The 18,145-nt window shown below is 38.4% G+C and overlaps 1 pseudogene; it reads right to left on the bottom strand.

Moving 5' to 3' along the window:
- Positions 1-16,045: 16,045 nt before the first annotated feature.
- Positions 16,046-17,358, bottom strand: LOC100342489 (cysteine and histidine-rich domain-containing protein 1-like; annotated as a pseudogene).
- Between the last annotated feature and the right edge of the window lie 787 nt (positions 17,359-18,145).

Genomic DNA, 18,145 nt, shown 5'->3' with positions numbered 1-18,145 from the left:
GCCTGTCAAAAAAAAAAAAAAAAAAAAAAAAAGACCTGAAGTCCTAGATTCTATTTAAGAAAGAGTCTCTATAGCACACCAAAAGGAAGCAGTAAACTACAGGAAAAAGCAAACACAGCCTAGCTCCAAATAAGATAAATATTAAAATTCACAATGAATATCTAGTTAACTCACTTTTTAATTTTTTGTTATGGATTTAAATTATTCTCTAAATGTCCTTTTTAATGCTCCCCAGAATGGATAATCTATATTTATTAATTTTCAATTTCTTCTACCAGCTAAGATTTTTTAGATCACTCTTTCATTTTTCTTTTGAACTTTACAAATTCAGAATTCAAATTTGGTTCATTTAAATGTTTTATTATTGTTATCTTTTATGTGGTGAAAGACATCATCATACTTTCTTATAAATTGTATACAATGCTCTCTATATTTATCTGAAGGTATTTATGATTCTTTATTTAAACTATCTACTAAATCCAGTATCTATCTCCCTTAGGAACATTTCTGTTGGCTGTATTTTTCTTGCTCTGTATATAATATATTTTCATGTTCCTTTGAATGTTTCCTTTTAGTCATTGGAAATTGGAGTTTTTAAATATTATACTGTTGGGGCTGGCATTGTGGCATAGCAGGTAAAGCCACCGCCTATGGTGTCAGCATCCCACATGAGTGCTGGTTTAAGTCCCGGCTGCTCCACTTCCGATCCAGCTCTCTGCTGTGGTCTGGGAAAGCGGTGGAAGATGGCCCAAGTCCTTGGACCCCTGCACCCGCGTGGAAGACCAGGAAAAAGCTCCTGGCTCCTGGCTTCAGATCAGTGCAGCTCTGGCCATTGTGGCCAATTGGGGAGTGAATCAATGGATGGAAGACCTCTCTCTCTCTCTCCTCTCTCTCTCTCTCTCTCTCTCTCTCTCTCTCTGCAACTCTGGCTTTCAAATAAAGAAATAAATCTTTAAAATAATAAATAAATAGTAGTAATAATAAATATAAATAAATAATAGTAATAAATGTAGTCTCAGTACAGTTCTGGTCTCAGATCTCCTCAAATATTGTTTCATTTGTTAAATATTTCACTTTTTTAGATTTGTTTTTCTTCTTGATCTTTTTTGTTTGTGTGTGTGTTTATCGACCTATTTCGTAGCTACTGTTTTCCTAGTATGTTGCTATTAAGTTCCCTGCTACAATTTTTTTTCACTTCGTTTCATTTTTACACCTGGCTTTCTAGGGGTTACCCATGTAATAATATACTTTTTTTTTTCATTTATTTTATTCGAGAGACAGAGTGACCAAAAGAGAGAGGTAAACAGATAGAGCTACCATCTGCTAGTTCACTTCCCAAATGCTCACAATGGCCATGGTGAGGCTAGGCTATACCAGGATCTAGAAACACAGCCAGGTCTCCCGCATGGGTTGCAGGGACCCACAACTTGAGCCATGACATGCTCCTTCCAGGATACACATTGCTGTGAATCTAGAATCTGGAGCAGCAGCGGAGACTTTAGCACAGGCACTCTAAAATAATATATGTCTTATGTGCCCCAACCAAATCTTGCTTACCTTATGGAGTTGGCTGCAGTATTATAACCAGAGTGCTATTGCATTGATAATACTCTTAAATTTGGGAACTTTTGTACATGGAACTCAGCTCTGAGCCAAATAAAGGGATCAGAAAAGACTAAGAGATTTAAATCACAGCTTATTATGGATGTGAAATAAAACTAAAATAAATGACAGGAATCTTTTATTTCAGCTCATATATTTTGAGGTTAATTCACATTATCATAGTTATTTGTTCCATTATACTTTTATGAACTATATGTGTTTGTCAAATGTTTCATTATTTCTCATCCTCACTGCATACCATAGGAGATAATTAATGAATTTTTAAAAGAACTGAAGCTGAGAATTGATTCAAGAGTATCCATAGGGTGGGAATTTGGCAGCACTTCATCACGCAGGATGCTTACATCCCACCTTGGAGTGCCTAGCTTTGAGTTCCCACTCTGCTTGTGATTCCAGCTTCCTGCTAATGCACACTCAGGAAAAGCAGCAGATAATGGCTTACGTATTTGAGTCCCTGCCGCCCACATCAGTGATCTGGGTTGTTTCTGAATTCAGTCTGATCCAGTCATGGTGGTCATTTGGGTAAAGTAAACCAGTTGATGGAAGATCTCCTCCCTCTCCCTCTCTTCCTCCCCCTCCCCCTGTCCTTCTCCCCCTTTCCCTCTCCCTCTCCCCCTTCCCCTCTTCCTATCCTACTCCTCTTCCCTCTCCCTCTCCCTATCCCTTTCCCTCTTCCCACAACCCTCCATCTCTCTACTGCTTAAATAAATACGTAAGTATATTTTAAAAAGAATACTAATGTGCTGAACAAAAACCATGCAAGACTTAGAACTGAATTAAAACATCATATATTCGATTTTCAAAATTTTAAATTTCTAGTTTATTCAGTTGGAGAGAGAGAGAGAGATCTCATTTGGTGGTTTACTTTCCCCATGCCTGTAATGGCTAGGACTAGGTCTGACCAAACCCAGGGGTCAAGAATTCAATCTGGATCTCTCATGTGGGTGGCAAATACCAAACTACTTGAGCCATTACCTACTGGATGCATCTTAGTAGGAAGCTGGATTTGGTAGCAGAGTGGGAACTTGGATCCAGGCACTCTGACACAAGATTCTGGCATCCCAAGTGGCATCTTAACTGTTAAGGTCAAATACCCACTGCTTAAACTGTTATTTCTACATACATGTAGAGTTAAAGCTTCTGTTTATTCCTTCATTTTTATCCACAGACAGTATTTTCTTTTATTTCAAAGTACACTATTCTATGAATTTATAAAATTTATTACATTTTCTCTGACTAAACTAAATTCAGCATACACAATCTTCTGACTCATAACTGTAAGCCCAGTGACCGAAGGAAATTATTTAAAATGTTTGGTCAGCTTGGAGTCTACCTCATTGAACTGGAATAAGTAGGCCTAAACCACACTTCCCATTCTATGATGAGCTGGCCCACAGGGGCCCCCTTGTGTAGTGAAACAGCCTAGGTGTGTAAACAAAGTGTAACCTAGCCTAAAATTCCACTCTGGTAACTAAGCAACTGAACCTTCCCAACTCCCAGGAGCTAATCCCTCAGCCAATCCCAGGCTGAAGGCTGCCAAATTAAGTCCAAATAAGAGAACACTGAACTAATCTCTGTGTGTCGTGTTCTGTCTTTCTAATTACACAATTCTAATTCCCACCACATGGAAAAGGGCACATTCAGAATTAGCTTTGGTCTGGAATGCTATGCAGCTTTAGAACCCTTTATATGCTCAAGTAAAGATGAACCGGTGCTGGTCTTAGTTTTTCTTTATACTCAGAGTGTTTCTCTAAATATTTGCTTCTAAGAAAATTTTCACTTGAAAATGCAGCAAAGAAAAAAATATTTTTATACTGGATAAACCTTTAGGCAAATCAGTTACAGCCATAAGATCATATTTCACAGGGCTGGAGTTGTGGTACAGCTTCTTAAGCCACCATCTGCAATGTCTTTAAATCTGGGGTCCTGTTGGAGTCCTGGTTGCTCTGTTTCTGATCCAGCTCCCTGCTAATATGCATGGGAAATCAGCAGAAGATGGCCCCAGTGCTTAGGCTTCTGCCACCCACATGGAAAACCCATATGGCGTTCCATGTTCTTGGCTTCCACCTGGCCCAGCCTTGGCAGTAACAACCATTTGGGGAGTGAACCAATGGATGGAAGATCTCTCTCTCTCTCTCTCTCTCTCTCTCTCTCTCCTATTCAAACAAATAAATCTTCTAAAAATGATTATTGTTCAAAAATCAAACATTGTTTTAATCATTCCCAAATGCAATACTGTCTTATAGATGATTTACACAACTAAAATAATCACTTCAGAAATTAACATTTGTGTAGGCATTTGGCATAGCAGTTACATTGCCACTTGAAATACTGTCATCCCATCTATGCGTCCTTGGATTTGAGTCTTCTGATCCAACTTCCAGCTAATGTGCACCCTAGCAGGCAGCCGGTTGTGGTTCAATAATTTGGGTCCCCTCCAGTCATTCAAAAGAACCAAGCTGAGTTCCAGGCAGCCAATTCTGTCCCAACCCAGCCCTGGCTATTGTGGGTATTTTGGGAGTAAGCCCGTGGATAGGCACTCTCTCTCTTCCCGTATTGCCCTCTCTCTCTCTCCCTCTCCCCCTTTATATTAAATAAAGAAGTAAAAATTTGATAATCTTTTTGAAATATATGAATACTACTTTACAGTGTGCAACGAATCGCTTAAGGACACCTCTTTAAGAGGCTTTTTGGTGTTATCACATATGTCATTCCTTCATGGTGATATTCTTAAAATGTTATTACCAAATGCTTAAAGGGAAGAACACTTTGTACTCATTAAAAATGCTGATTTGATTGTGGATACTTCACAAGCTATTGAAATCGTAATATTGAAATGAATTATGAGATTTACTAATGACAAAATAGCTAAACAATTTCATCTCACTTTCTAAGCCTGCACTAAAGTGGTGCAATCAAAGGTGGCTTCTGGGGGCTGGAGTAATGGCATCCCATATCAGGTACCTGTTAATATCCTGGCTGCACATCTTCTGATACAATCTCTGCTTATGGCCTGGGAAAGCAGTGGAAGATGGCCAAGTGTTTGGCCCCTGCACCCACGTGGGAGACCTGGAAGAAGCTCCTGGATCCTGGCTTCCAATCAGCTCAGTCATAGCTGTTGCAGCCATCTGAAGAGTGAACCTATGTATGAAAGACCTTTCTCTCTGTCTCTCCTTCTCTCTGTAACTCTACCTCTAAAATAAATAATTAAAATATTTAAAATAAATAAATAAAGGTGGCTACTGTTGGTGATATCTGGAGGCCAAAGCTTGGAAACAATTACAAGATAAATATTGCGGGGGTTGTAAATGGCAGAGTAGTGACAGGGAGCTCTGCTCTAGGCTAGCCAGAGCCATTAGGTAAGGAAAAGAAATCAAATGGATTCAAATTGAGAAGGAAGAAGTCAAACTATCCCCATTTGCAGATGATGTAATTATATATATGGGGGATCCAAAAGACACCACTAACAGACTATTGGAACTCATAAAAGAGTTTGCATAAGTAGCAGGCTATAAAATCAACACACAAAAATCAATAGCCTTTGTATACACAGAGAATGCCATAGCTGAGAAAGAACTTTGAAGATCGATCCCATTCACATTAGCTACAAAAAATATTAACTACCTTGGAATAAATTTAACCAAGGATGTAAAAGATTTCTACAATGATAATTACAGAATATTAAAGTAAGAAATAGAAGAAGACATACAAAAGTGGGAAAATCTTCCATGTTCATGGATTAGAAGAATCAGTATCATCAAAATGTCCATTCTTCCAAAAGCATCTTACTAATTCAATGCTATACCAATCAAAATAACAAGGATATTTTTATCAGATCTAGAAAAAATGGTGCTGAAATTCAGATGGAAACATAGAGACCCTGAATAGCTATAGCAATCTTAGACAACAAAAACAAAGCTAAGGATATCACAATACCGGATCTCAAGTATGCTACAGGGCAGTTTTAATCAAAACAGCCTGGCATTGGAAAAAAAACAGAGATGTAGACCAATGGAACAGAAGAGAAACTCCAGAAATCTATCCATGCATCTACAACCAACTTATCTTTGACAAAGGAGCAAAAATTAAACCCTGGACCATCTAAACTATTCAACAAATGGTGCTGAGAAAACTGGATCTCCACATGCAGAAGTATGAAACAAGATTCCCTACCTTACACCTTATACAAAAATCCACTCAAAATGGATCAAAGATCTAAATCTGTAACCTGATATCATCAAATTAATAGAGAACTTTGTGGAAACCATACAAAACCTTGGCATAGGCAAGACTTCTTGGAAAAGACCTCAGAAACACAGGCAATCAAAGTCAAATTGACAAATAGGATACATCAAATTAAGAAGCTTCTGCACTGCAAAAGAAAGTTAGCAAAGTGAAGACTCAATCGGCCAAATTGGAGAAAATATTTGCAAACTATGCAACTAATAAAGGATTAATTTCTAGTTTAAAGTGCTCAAGAAAATAAACAATAAAATACACAACCCTTTTAAGAAATGGGCAAAGGACTTGAACAGGCATTTTTCAAGAGAAGAAATTCAAATGGAAAAGAGACACATGAAAAAAATGTTCAAGATCCTAGCCATCAGTAAAATACAAATCAAATCAAAACCATCTCACCCACGTTAGAATGGTTGTCATAGGGAAATCAACAAACATCAAATGCTGGCGACGATGTGGGGAAAAGGGTACCCTATCCACAGTTATTGGGAATGTAAACTGGTACAGCCACTGTAGAAGACAGTATGGAGATACCTCAGAAACCTGAATATAGGCCTACCATATGACCCAGCCATCCCACTCCTGAAAATTTACCCAAAGGAAATGAAATTAATATATTAAAGAGTGATCTATACCCCTATGTTCATTGCAGCTCAATCTACAATAGCTAAGACATGGAATCAGCCTATAGATCCATCAATGGAAGACTGGATAAAGAAATTATGGTATATATACACTAGGGAGTACTACTCAGCTGTAAAAAAAAAAATCAAATCCTGACTTTTGCACCAAGATGGTTGCAACTGGAAAGCATTATGCAACTGGAAAGCATTATACTTAGTGAAACAGGATAGTCCCCAAAAGACAGATACCATATTTTATCCCTGATCTGAGTAGACAGATAATAAGAGTGTCTGAAATGTAATGTATTGGAGTGAAATAGACATTTTGAGAACAATGATTATTTATAGCCCTTGTCTCTTCCTCTGAGGAACAGTGTTTGTTTTGTTTTCTTTCCCTCTATACTATTTGTTGAACTCTTTTACTTAGAGAGGGTTTAACTATATGATCATTACTGAAAATAGATCATTGTGAAAATTAAGAGTGGGAATCCAAAAGGAAGGAAGAGGAAGAATTGGAATGTGGGCAGGAGGGAGAATGGGGAAAAGTGCCACTAAGTTCCTAAATCTGTATATGAAATATGACACTTGTCTAGCCAACAAAATTAAAAAAAAATAAAACTTGGGAGAAAAATAAATTATGGTATATATATCCAATGGAATACTATACACTAGTAAATCCTGTCATTTGCAACAAAATGGACACAACTGGAAATCATATTTAGTGCAATAAGCCAGTCCCAAAAAGACAAATGCTGTATGTTCTCTCTGATCTGTGGTAATTAATAGAGTACCTAAAAGGTAATTTATAGTGAAATTGACACCCTATGATGTAATGATGTTGAACAACCTTTGTCTTGACTGTGAAAGAACAAAGTTTTTTGTTTGTTTGAAGCTTTTCTTCACATTGTTTTTTGATCCCTCTACTTAGTGTTGGCTAATCTTATGAGTATAAAGTTAACTGAAAATATATCTTGGTAAAAAATAAGAATGGGGGCCGGCGCCGCGGCTCACTAGGCTAATCCTCCGCCTAGCGGTGTCGGCACACTGGGTTCTAGTCCCGGTTGGGGCGCCGGATTCTGTCCCGGTTGCCCCTCTTCCAGGCCAGCCCTCTGCTGTGGCCAGGGAGTGCAGTGGAGGATGGCCCAGGTGCTTGGGCCCTGCACCCCATGGGAGACCAGGAAAAGCACCTGGCTCCTGGCTCCTGCCATCGGATCAGCGCGGTGCGCCGGCCGCAACGCGCCGGCCGCGGCGGCCATTGGAGGGTGAACCAACGGCAAAAAGGAAGACCTTTCTCTCTGTCTCTCTCTCTCTCACAGTCCACTCTGCCTGAAAAAAAAAAAAAAAAAAAAAAAAAAAAAAAGAATGGGAATAGGAGACGGAGGAGGAAAATTGTGGCAGTATGTGTGAGAGAGGTAGGGTGGGGAGAATCATTATGTTCCTACATTTGTATATGTGAAATGTATGAAATTTGTATTCCTTAAATACATTTTTTAAAAATAGCTAAATATGCTTCAATTCTTTTGTTCTCCTGTTGTCTCCCATTCTAAGTCAGAGTATACACGCAGTAGAATAATAAATGCCCTTATTGTACTATTGCTTTCTTTAATTTTGCATCAATGACCCATTGTACTACAGGAAAATTTTTACTCATGGTAACTCTTACATTTGCTCAAAGCGAGCTTACAAAACTTCAACTCATAATTCAGATGTGCATATTACTTATACAGAAAAAAGTAAACTTAGCCTCAATCAGCACTGCTGTCATTGAAGTACATCAAGCCAATTTGCAGTCTCCCATTTAGAACTCTGCTTTTCTGTTGACCAGGAAAATAAGCTTCTCCACATACCAAAGAATACTTCCTTAAAGTTTGAATACAGTCTCCTGGAGGCAGAGCCTATGATATTTCACTATCAGGTATCAGCCTTCTCATCAACCAAGCGGAAAACTTATTTACTCCATGTGTCTAATAGGATCTGTTTCTAATTCCTCATCTAGAGTTACAACTTATTTGTAAGTTGAAGCAATTTTAAGAGAAAATCAGTTTGTTCTCCTGTTAAGTCCTTGTTGGTTCTAAAATGCTCATACCATTAAAAGATATAACCAAAATATTTTTTCATACTGAATAAAATTATGGTGCTGTATAACTCAATTGGGTTTTGGATTTTTTTTAACTTAGAAGCTATCTTTTTAAATAGAAATATTTTGAAGATGATATAGAATGTACCCATATAAGTCACACTGTTTTTCCTAGTACTAATATCTTACTAGAGTATCTTAATGTGGTATATTTGTCACAAATGATGAACCAATATCAATATATTAACATTAATTTTACTAAAGCTAATGCAATTTTAAGTGGTTAAGGTCAGGATTTGTAGAATATGCCTAAATTGTGATTTATTCATTGTGTTTGATTATATTAGTGTTTTGTATGCCTAGGGGAAGAATCGTAATGTGCTACTTCATACTATACAAAGCATGCCTGCTTTCAACATGAAATTGTGTTCATGTTAACCTTGATTACCTGGCTAAAGAGCTGGCTACTACATCCACTGTAAAGATTTTCATTTTACCCTGTTTCCATCCTGTACCATTTAGGAAGAATTTGCCATGTGCAGCCCACAACTTGAGAGTGGGGATTTCTGCTTCTCCCTGAGACTGGAGTATCAAATATGAACTTGGAATTCTTCTGAAAGGATATTTGTCACTTCTTCTCCATTTACTTACATAATACTATCTTTAGATCAGTACAGACTTACAGATCTTTCTTTTAGACTTCATATTATAATCCAATATATTTATTTCCTTGTTCAAATTGTTGAAGATTTGATTATTGAGATTCCCTTAGTTAACTCCTGTTATTCATTGTCTTTTTCTGTCATTGTGTGTGTGTGTGTGTGTGTTCATGATCTATAGCATTTCTTACTTTCCAGAACTACCAAATCTCAAAGTTTATTTTATGTATCTCATAAGCTTGTCCTATGCAGTGACTCTTCCTTGTCACCGCCGGAGAATTAGGCAGGCTGCCCGCAGCTTGCCCTGGCCCAGGAGGGGAAGTGTGCCACCCTCCACTCAGCCTTCCCCAAACCCCAGGGGGACAATCAGATGCGGTGGGGAGCCCAGTCGAAGCAGGGTCTCACTTTATTGTAAAAGGGAGGCGTTTGTATAGCTGACGTACAGAGCAGATGCTACAGAACGGATGCGGGCAAGGGGTGGGGTGATGTGATGCAAAAGGGTCTTAGTCACTCCTGTGATACCACCTCAATGCTCCTAAGGCAAAAGCGCCCTGGGGCTGGGGTGTTTGCCACCAGGGATTTGAAACTTAAAGACAGGTTTTCAAATTCGAGGCAGACTCAGAGAAATTTCCTCTAGGCCTCTCTGGATGCAGCCTCCCCCACAGTCCCAGAGTTAGCTGTTTCTCCAAGAAGCCATGCTGATTGAGAATAATGTTAGAAATCAAGTTTTCAATCTTAGTGTGCTCAATGCTGTTGAAGTCATGGCTTCTAAAACCTCTCAATCCGTAGCAAGAAAATATATTTGTGAAATACATTTATAAAATATATGTGTGTTACATGTATATATTAAAATATATTTATATGATATATATAAAATATATTTGTGTGACATATATCATGTATATGTTAGGTAGGAAGTTAGATATGAGCTTATGCGTGTGTAACAGGCCTAAAGAGAAGACGTCTATGTCCAGCATATGCTGCATCTCAAAGTCATCGGGATAATGTTTCAGGGGCAGCCGGGTATTCGCATCCTGCGCTGTCCCCTTCTACCTGATAACCTGCCAGGTTGGGGTCCCTACCCCTTCTGCCTGACAAATCTTCCACAATCTCCCAGATGCAGCCCAGTATCTGCATTTCAAACACCCTGCTCTGGATCCCAATTCTCTAGGCGGTCCTGCTCACCCTTCCTCTGAACCCAGGATGGCACCAGCTAGCCTTCCTCCTGTCTGATACCTTCAGGGGAAAACTCAGATAGGAGCTTCTTAGTATTTACAGCCATAAAATCCTTTGTTTCAGGAGGAGATGTGTGAAGACAAAGACCCACCTCCTTAAAAACCCCCGTTGAGGATGGCGCACGCTCAGCCCTCTGCCTCTCTGCTGAGTGCCCGCCTGCCTGCCCAGGTGTACTCTCTCCACTCAACCATGTAACCTCCCCGGCCCAGTCCAAGCAACTGGGCACTCTCAGGTCCTGTCTGGAGAAGTGCCCATCTGTCCTTACGGATGTCCCTTTCTTAATAAACCTTGCTATTTTACCTCCCACTACTCTCTGTCTCACGCCTGAATTCTTTCTTGCGTGAAGACAGGAACTCTGCCATTCTCTGGTAACATATACATATATGCTATATATATATATATATGTATATATATATATATATAGCAGAGCATTCATAATTTTACTCCACTACTAATGGCCCATGTAATAATTCTAATCAACTACTGTGTGAGTCCTCCAAGCCACCTTCTCAATATGTAACCCCTCACTCTAATAGTGAGAAAGTCGGTTTTCATGATTCAGCATGGTTTCATTTAGCTGTTCAATTCCAGTATTGATGTATAGCAGGTCTGATAACTGGCAATCTGCATTTCCCTAGAACAGCCTTATCAGTTAGAGCACAGTGATTTTTGTGCGGCTCATTTTGCCTTTAATCTTGTGCTCCATTCATTTCTAAATTATGAAGTATTTTCTTCCCACCCACCCAGGGTCATTCATGTATTTTAATGCAATCCTGGGATCCCACAACAGATTCAGTATATTTTGGCTTTTTTTAAGTTTAATTTATTTATTTGAAAAAGCAGAGACACAGAAGAAGACAGACAGAGACAGACATGAAAGAAATCTTATATTTGCTGGTTCACTACTTATATATTCATAACAGCCAGGGCTGGGCTGGGATACAAGCCAGGATTCTGAAATTCAATTCAGTTTTCCCACATGAACGGCAGGGTTCAAAGTACCAAGCCATCATCTGATGGCTTCCAGGATGGACATCAACAGGAAGTGGGAAAAAGAAGCAGAGCCAGGACTGGAACCTAGGCATTGTGATTAGGGGTTCAGTGTCTAAATCCCGGCCCAACCTCCTGAAACTTCAAGATCTTTTAAGAAGAAATGCATAGACAAAGGCTTTCTTTTTGCATTGCACAGTTACGTGGGTTTTGACAAATAAACATATTTGTCAAATACCATATCACTAGCATTGCTACATCAGTCAGAAAAATTTCACTACCCTAAGAATATTCCCCATATTTACCTATCCACCAATCACCCATTGAACTCTGGCATCCAATGACCTTAATATATAACATTTACTTCCTCAGGATGTCCTATGAGTGATCTCATTTAGCATCTAGCCATGTCAGACAGGATTGATTCACTTAACAACTTAAATTTTAAACTCATTATATGTCTACAGAACTTGTTTGTTTATTTTGTTTCATTGTCAAACATTATTTTTTTAAAGATATTATTTGTTTGAAAGTCAGAGTTACAAAGAGAGAGGGAGAGAGAGAGCTCTTCCATCTGCTTGTTCAATTATTAAATGCTACAGTGGCTGGGGCTGGGCTCATGTTGTGTGGAAATCAGAGAACAGGGGGCTGGCATTGAGGTGCGATGAGTTAAGCTGCCCCTTTTGACACCAGCAGCCTATATGAGTGCCGGTTCTGTCCTAGTTACTTCACTCCCAATCTAGGTCCCTGCTAATGTGCCTGGAAAGTCGTGAAAAAGTGACTGAAATATTTAAATCCCTTCCAACCCTGGCAGAAACTCGGAAGAAGCTCTTGGCTCCTGGCTTCAGCCTGGTCCACATCTGGCTGTTGCAGGCATTAGGGAGTGAATACATGGATTGAAGTTTGATCTCTCTCTCTCTCTCTCAGTTTATATGTATGTAAATATATATATATATAAAATATGTCTTGCCCCTCAATCTTTGTTGCTCTGCCTTCAAAATAAATGGATAAATTAAAAAAAAAAAGAAAATCATGCAACGTACAGTGTGATGTACTTGTGTACTTGTTAAAAACACTAGGGATTTGCTTAGTCAACTGAAATTTAAAGAAGTTTTTGAAGTTAAGCAAGTCATGTCTATGTTTGGAATAACACAGAAAATATGCCAGTCTAGTAAAAATTGTGACACAGTGGTTTAGGTCATACACTCTAGCCATTTAATTCAGGTTATTTTAATTTGATTTAAACACACTTGGTATTCTTTATCACAGAGAGAAGTAATTTCCAACATGAGCTTAAAAATTATGTCTTTATTTTTAAATTTGATAACAAAGTAATACACTATAGTGGGTACTGCTTGTGGGCTTCCTCAGATCCTACTGATCTCATCTTTGAAAGAATATTTATTTATTTATTTATTTGAAAGGTATAGTTACAAAGAGGCAGAGACAGAGAGAGACAGGGAGGGAGAGGAATTCCATCTGCTGGTTCACTCCCCCAAATGTCCACAACAGCTAGAGCTGCACCAATCCAAAGCCCACAGCCTGGAGCTTCTTCTGGGTCTCCCTCACGGGTGTAGGGGCCCAAGGACTTGGGCTATCTTCCATTACTTTCCTATTGCCTTTTTTTTTTCTTTACAATTACTGCAGAGTCTAATCCTGTGCAGATGCAGGTCAGTTAACACAGGTGCAGCCCAAAAGTCTGTAACCTTGGGCTCAACTCAACCCCACTCTGTGACTTCTATATTAACTATCTTGTGTGGTTTACCTACCAGGAACATTTTTTTTTTCATGCACAGCTGAAATTATAGTGAACAAGAAACCTAAGGGTTGACCTATAACAAACAGGAGGTGTTTAATAAATAAATATTGTAGTATTTTCCCATAAAAGCACCACTCTAAGGCTCACTCCGGGAGACTTTATGGAACTAAGCAACCAGTTGCTCATGGTTCACTAGGTGTGCATCCATGTTCTTGTGTTGCCTCCTTATCGGCGTGTCAACTCCAAGCCGTCATGCTTGCTCTCTGGATCTTGTTCTGTAACTGTTACTTGCACTGAGCTATGTTGTGTGAAACCTAGAGTAAGCATTTCACTACAGATTACTGGGGGTTAATGTCACTGCCAGGAAAGTCTTGTTCAAAGGGAGAATTTGAGCATTAGATAAATATACATCCTGCAAGTTTTACTCACCTCTCATCCTTTGCTCCCTCACTGCTCCCAAGGACTGTTTAGTGAAATTGTGTCAGTAAAATAATGAAGAGCAGAAAATGTGCTTATTATTCTGATTTGCTGTTGCTCTTCAACTTCATGGTCCTGTTTGGTAATGAACACTTTTCTTAAATTATTAGTACATTTATCACAGCATTGTTGTCATTTCTGCTTCTGATAATTTGTTGGTGTTTCCACTTTTTTCCCTCCTGCTGGTATTTTATTTTCTGTAAAGGCAAGTATAAGTGAGAACAGCGTTGTTATTTTTCCTTTATTTCTTTTTTTTGTCTTATGGGATTCTGATTTTATTTTCTGTTCCCTGCTGGGACGAATAGGATTGTTTCTATGCTGCCATATTAGTTCCAACCTGGCATTATTCTTACCACCAGCAGATACCTCCTGCCAGGCCAAGACCTGAACAAATGAATTATCTTAGCAATTGATTAGACTCAACTAAACTGTTGAGATCAGTTACCAGTTACTAACATGATTAAAATGAATGGAACACTTAAGCTATAGGTAAGCTCTCCATCACATATAGAGGAAAATGAGACATAAATAAAGTTTAATAACAGTTGGATTGGTTACATGTCTGAATGAACACAAAAGAATATAAACACTTTCTCTACAAAATACTGTGACTATAGAAGTCACAAATGAGAAATTCAGAGCAAAATGTTCTTATGCATAAAGATTCAGAAAAAAGAAAATCAACATATAGGAAGTATCATGTTCAGATAAAAACAATTTCACAAAATTATTCAAGAAAGCAATTGTATTAAGGGCTGTCATCCTTCATGGAATATCCACATTATAGGCAATCAATGCAGTGCTAGACAGATGCATAGATAGATAGATAGATAGATAGAATGATCATATATAGATAAACCTACATCCATATGTATTCTAGCAAGCTTATTGCTATACTCATGTAACATGTTTAGATACTGAATATTATTATTCATTATTTTACTGTTATTTATTGCAACATATAGAGACATATTAGAGATTTATAAATACTATACATAGATATATCCACATATCCATCTATTTTTACCAAACATTCTCAAATAGAATGTTCAGATACATAATAGAATTAGTCTCCATTTTTCTGTTCGGCAAAGTAGGGAGACGTAATGAGGATGACTTGTGTAATACACTTGAAGTCACATGCTTAGCTCACACATCAAAGATTCATACTGGAATGTGGTCACCAGTCTATAGCTTTCTGATTTTAAATAATATTACCCATTTATTATATGACTGCTTTGATTGTCTTATATACTTCAAATATATCAATTATATTCCACGGGTTATTTTTTTATTTTACATACAGTAACAGAAACTCTAAGATACCATCATGAATCCAAGGTTGTGCGTGGAGGAGTTGGCTGTGCTCATGCCAAAGTCTATGGTCTAAACTATGCCTTTTGGTGCTTTTCTTTTTTTCTTTTTTTTTTTTTTTTTTTGAGCTATTTCTTTTATTTAATATGTATTAGTTATCATAAAGCAATGTTTATATATTTAGTTTTTTGATTCCCTAATGTATTTCCACAACCTTTTGAGTCCACAGTTTTACAGATATAGTTTTCCATCAGGGAGACCAAATATTTAATTTCTTCTTCCATATAATTAGAGGTTTTAAGAGAGAGTATAGGCTATAAATCAAGTAAATTTAGTGATAACACTGTACAAAACCCTTTTGAATAATCAGGAAAAACATTTTTAACATTATTTTATCATAAAATAAGAGAATTTTTGTGAAATTGATAACTCTATAATCTTAATTATATTTCCCATACTCTTAACAAGTAATATATGTACTGATGTAATTTTTCAGTTCTATTAACTGTAAACAAGTTCCAATTTGTCAATCAATGCTTATATTTCCCTTTAATTACTGCACTTCCTCAGGATTAATCCTCTTAGAAAAAGTAACTATCACAAGGAAAAACAATGCCAGCCTTATCTCTTCTGTAAAGATATTCAAGTATTATAGGAACAGAAATCTATGGAAAAAATGAATTAAAATTTTGACATTTTGTCTTGCTTTACTAATTATGGGACAACAGAAGTGAGCAAAGTTCATTATACTTCTCAGCTTAATGAAATATTACACAAAGAAATACTGCAAATATGTTTATGATCTATACTCTAGCTTCAAGTATAGGACCCAACTACAGTTCTGTCAGTATGAGAAATGAATAATCAGTCTTATGTAACTGGAAAGGAAGATGGGAGGCACAAAAAGACAGACTGACTTTGGCTTTTAAGAACCTAACGCTGACCCTGAAATGCCAAGATACAATAACAACAGATTACAGCAGCAAGCCACCACCTCACCACAGTAAGAATTCTGAAACAGGCAATAGGTTTGTCCCCATCCCCTCATTCACTCTGAAATATCTTTCTGCTTTTCAGGCTTTTTGGTCATAGGCAGTTCAAGGCTCATCCACTGCATAGGTTCAGTTTTTCTCATGGTGATTTCAATCTTTGTTGCATCCATAGTTACATAACTTTGTTTTACATCAATCACACCCCATAATTCCACATTTTGATGAAATTCCTTTTCTCTTTCAAATACAATGTGAACATTTAACAATGTGCTATTTACTTCTACTCGACTAAGTTCTGGAAGTGAATTTTTAGCATATACTGAAATGGTGACTTCACCTCCAGTCTGATGCCAGTCGTGTCTACATGGAACAACTTTTTTACCATCATCCTTTTTAGCCCACAAGTGTTTTCCTGTCGTACAGCCCTCCTGGGCTAAGAATGTATTAAAGTCAGAGGTTTTTCTTCTGCAACAGCTCCAATATTTCATCCCTTCATGAAAAATAGGTACTCCAGAATGAGATACACAGACTTCTTCTAGACTCTCTTGACCCTGGTATGTCTTTGAACGCCCTCCATTTTCACATGAGGTTCCAATCTTAATTTCATCATTGTCTTCTTCTTTCTTCTCTCTTCAATCCCTGATGATAGTTTAAGTTTATCAAGTGCTTGTTTTAGGGAGGCAGGTATTTTTAATTCCAAATTTGTCATTGGTTCATCTGGACTTGTCCTTTTTATTGTTTCTACTGGTTTAGGGGCTTGAATGACGTGCTCCTGAAATTTGGGTTTCAATTCAGATAGTTCTTTCTTTTTTTTTTCTTTTTTTTAAACTTTTATTTAATGAATATAAATTTCCAAAGTACAGCTTATGGATTACAATGGCTTACCCCCCATAACGTCCCTCCCACCCGCAACCCTCCCCTTTCCCACTCCCTCTCCCCTTCCATTCACATCAAGATTCATTTTCGATTCTCTTTATATACAGAAGATCTAGTTCTTTCTTTTCTATGGTCTTCAGTTCAGGCTTGACTGGTTCAGGCAGCTTCTCATTATTATGCCTACCTTTTGTACAGCCTACAATGCTTAAGAAATCAGAAAAATCAGTTGTTCTTCTCTTACAGCAAGACCAACCCTTTAATGCATCATGAAAGACTAGAACACCTGGCTGGTATTTGCAGTCATCATCAGAGTTATTCTCAGGATCCAGGATCGAAGCGCTGGCCACAGCCCCGGTTGTAGCACAGCAGAGCCATTTTCTTTGCTCGGCGCTCCAGGTGAAGCCCAAAAGCCAGGAACCGCAAGAGGGCGCGTTTCCAAGTCTCCAGTCACCAGTACTGGCTACACAGCTAGGGCGGCAGCCGGCTTCCGGAAACAGCCTTTTGGTGCTTTTCAACAATGCAGTTCCAATTTTGTCTCAACCTCATGCTCCATGATTTGCCTGTCTTGGGAAATCCACTTCTTGGGTCTAAATGATTTGCAACTATCTTGTCATCTATAAAACTGAATGTTGAATTTCCTAGTTGTTCATGCATCCAACATGAGTGTATTTTGTCTTTGATTCTTTGCTTTTTAATTTTTTTTTTTTTTTGACAGGCAGAGTAGACAGTGAGAGAGAGACAGAGAGAAAGGTCTTCCTTTTGCCATTGGTTCACCCTCCAATGGCCGCCATGGCCAGCGCACCGCGCTGATCCGATGGCAGGAGCCAGGTACTTATCCTGGTCTCCCATGGGGTGCAGGGCCCAAGCACTTGGGCCATCCTCCACTGCACTCCCTGGACACAGCAGAGAGCTGGCCTGGAAGAGGGGCAACCGGGACAGAATCTGGTGCCCCAACCGGGACTAGAACCCGGTGTGCTGGCACCGCAAGGCGGAGGATTAGCCTAGTGAGCCACGGCGCCGGCCAACTTTTTAATTTTCTCATAGCAGTTTTGTTTGTGGATACTATAGAGAAGTGAGGGAGATATTAAATCTCTTTCCAAAGATCTTTCTATCCAGGAACTCAGTTCACTATAACTCACAGATAGTACTCTGAAAAAAACCATGAAAACTGTTTAGGTAAAGGTCTCAGTCATCATGCAGAAGCAGATGAATTTATCATTGTCATGATCACATGAAACACTCATTCTGGGGGCCAGTGCTGTGGCTTAGCAGGTAAAACC

The sequence above is a fragment of the Oryctolagus cuniculus genome, chromosome 13 (assembly GCF_051225735.1).
Source record: "Oryctolagus cuniculus isolate XC-2025 breed Fujian yellow rabbit chromosome 13, ASM5122573v1, whole genome shotgun sequence".
In the NCBI taxonomy this organism is placed as follows: Eukaryota; Metazoa; Chordata; class Mammalia; order Lagomorpha; family Leporidae; genus Oryctolagus; species Oryctolagus cuniculus.
Note: the sequence above shows the minus strand (reverse complement) of the source record. Positions and strands in the feature narration are given on the sequence as shown.